This window comes from Bos grunniens, chromosome 15, assembly GCF_055505025.1.
Source record: "Bos grunniens cultivar Pamir isolate PY7600 chromosome 15, Bosgru_T2T1.0, whole genome shotgun sequence".
Lineage (NCBI taxonomy): Eukaryota > Metazoa > Chordata > Mammalia > Artiodactyla > Bovidae > Bos > Bos grunniens.
Genome location: NC_141179.1, coordinates 27,421,314 through 27,424,045, shown reverse-complemented (window position 1 = coordinate 27,424,045; position 2,732 = coordinate 27,421,314). Strand labels below are relative to the sequence as shown.

General features: G+C 57.3%; 1 non-coding gene across 1 annotated transcript; it reads left to right on the top strand.

Annotated features, from left to right (window-relative positions):
* Positions 1–826: 826 nt before the first annotated feature.
* On the top strand, positions 827–917 carry LOC147357492 (Z6 small nucleolar RNA). Its single transcript, XR_015142512.1, has one exon. It is a non-coding gene; the product is annotated as a Z6 small nucleolar RNA (small nucleolar RNA).
* The last annotated feature ends 1,815 nt before the right edge of the window (positions 918–2,732 follow it).

Sequence of the window (2,732 nt, the reverse complement as noted above, 5' to 3'; positions counted from 1 at the left end):
GAGTTTTGAGCTTCCCAGTGCCCCAGGCTGCTGCTTCCTTAGGGCAGAGACACATGAAATCTCTTCTCCTCTGGGTCCATTCAGGCCTGGCCCTTGGGTCCCCTGTCTTAGCTCTTGAACCCCACCCCAGCCCACCCCACCCCACCCCACCCCACCCTGCTTTCTGCTTTCTGCCCCCATGAGCTACTTTGGAAGGGTTCTGGGAAGGGCTCCATGCAGCCCCCACATGACAGCACTGCCTCAGGGATCAGCCCTGGAGGGGCCCCAGCCCGGGGGGCCCCACACCCACCGAACCCCTCCAGAGCCCCGGTTTGTAGTTGAGTAGCCTCACCACCAGGTGGCAGGCTTGCTCTACACACGTGCCTTGGCTGGAGCATTTGCCTGGCAATGGCGAGGGGTGTCCGAGGTTGCCAGATCCGCCTGCGGCCCGCGGTGTCGAGGCCTTTGTGGGTGGCTTTAGAAGCAGGGCTGAGGCCTCTCACCTTGGCCTTGAACTCCTGCTGAGATTCTGGCTCCGAGAGGACCTTGGTCTTCTGCAAGTGCCTTCAGGCGGCTGTCAGACATCTGACTGGAGAGCGCCCCCTAGAGTAAGGAGGGCTGAGTTGCCACCCTTTGAATGAGTGTGTGTGTGTGTGTGTGTGTGTGTGTGTAAGGATGTGTAGGTGGGACAGAAATGGACCTCTTACCTTCCCAGGCCTCCCAAAATCTTGGCCCAGGAGAGAAAGGTAACCCACCTCTTAGGCTATTCCTGCTCTGGGCAGGGCAGCCTGAGTGGTCCTCCACCACTGCCGGCCCCTCTGAGCAGCTGGTGTCGGGGTTTGCCGGATGTGGGGTGTGGTGCTCTGTCCCTCCGGAGCACTGGGCTCTCCCTGAGGGACCCGGGGAGCCAGGGGTCAGGCCACACGGAACTTGGGCCGTCTCTTTACCAGGAGGGGGAACAGGAAAGGATCCAAGCCTGGGTCAGCTGCAGACCGAGAAGAGATGAGAAGAGAAGTGGAGAAGGAGCTGGCCCTGCAGCAGGAGTGAGGCCGCAGAAGTCCCAGCCCCGACTTCCTGAAGAAAGGGCGTGGGTCCCCCCTGCCCATCAGAAGATGAGGGAGGGCCCAGCCTCACCTGGAACGGCTTTTTCCGGGGAATGGTGGGTTCTCCCCAGGACCTGGCATGCTCGTGGGATTCCTGAATGGCTTCCAGAATGCCCTGCCACCAGCCAGGCCCAAGCCCCACTGCACTGTTGACTCACACCCTTCATTCTGTGCAGCTTCCTGTCTGTCCTTCAGCCAAAAGCCCAGAAATAAACCCTGTCTCCCTCACCGGCTGGAGCTCCCCCTCCCCCTTGTTTGGGCTGGTTCGGGGCCCACCCCTAGCCCTGCCCTTCTCTCCTGGTCTCTGCTTCTGTTTCAGAAACAATGGGGACCTGTATGGGCCAAGTTCCTCCCTCCCCACAGCATTGGATTTTGAGAGCTGATCCGATGAAGCCCTGGGTGCTGTGGCTCCTTGGGGCAGGAGGAATCAGCCGGGCCTGGGAGGGGAGTCAGGGCAGGCAGGGATGCTCCAGTGTCCCGAGGTCTCCTGCTCTTATAGTTCACAGCGTCATGTCTGAGTCAGAGTCCGACAGACACAGAGACAGGGAAAGAGAGGCAGAGAAGGAGGGCCTGGGAGGGGGATTAACTAGACAAGCAGAGAAAGAGAGATTGGGGGATGCAGGGTAGGGTGGCAGATGGAGAAGCAGGGGAAGAGAAGACAGAGATGGAGAGAGGAGAGAGAGAAAAGAAGGGGACAGAACCATGCTTGCCAGAAAAAGGAGAAAAGATGGAAGTGAGATAAGTTGCAAACTGGGAAGGAGGAAAACAAAAAGAAAACACCCAAAAGACCGAAAAGGATAAAAACATGGACATGCACAAACATGGGTGTGAACAGTTGTGTGCTTGTGGGTGGATACACACTCACACACAGCTTCTGGTCACTGTCCCCGCCCATGGCTGCTCCTGCCTTTGTGTCTCCATCCCCTTGACCCGCCTTAGGCTCCTGAGAAGGGTGTGGCCTCCAGGTGACACCTCTCTGATGACCTGCCCCCGCCCACCCCTGAAGACACTGCCACTGAGCCTAGGATGCGCAGAGGGTCCAACGTCTTTACGCCTCACACTTGTCGCCCAAAATTGGATCCAACCGCCTCTCTCCCTTCTTCTCTTCCTCCTAGTTTCCTTAGTAACTGACGGTTCCCCAACGAATTCCAGACCCGGGTGACAGACCGCTGTCACTGTCACAGAAGCTCTTTCTTTCTCGGAACTGTCCCCCCACCTTTTCCCCCACTCCACCAGATTCACAGTCTTGGGCGGGGGCGTGAGGATGCCTGGGTAGGCTCGGGGTTATTAAAACATGTACCATTTATTCCATAACAGGGAGCAGAACTTTAATTACTCACTCTGAGGGTGAGGGCGTGAGTCAGAGAGGTAGCTGGTGGGGAGGGGGGTGGTCGCGGAGGGGGCCTGGGCGCGTGTGTCTGCTTTCCGTCTTGCCTTTCCATTTGCCCAACTCGGATTGGAGAGGTGGGAGGTGGGTCTGGGGAGGCAAGGGGGTGCTAAGTGAGTGTGTGGGGGAGAAGCAGAGGGTGAAACCTGCTTGTGTTCATTAAGGCAACACAAAACTGGGAGCCGTAATAATAATTAAATTAATTATAAAAGCAATTTGCTTTTGAAAATTTGATTTGACAGCTTACTAGTGGCTGCACTGAT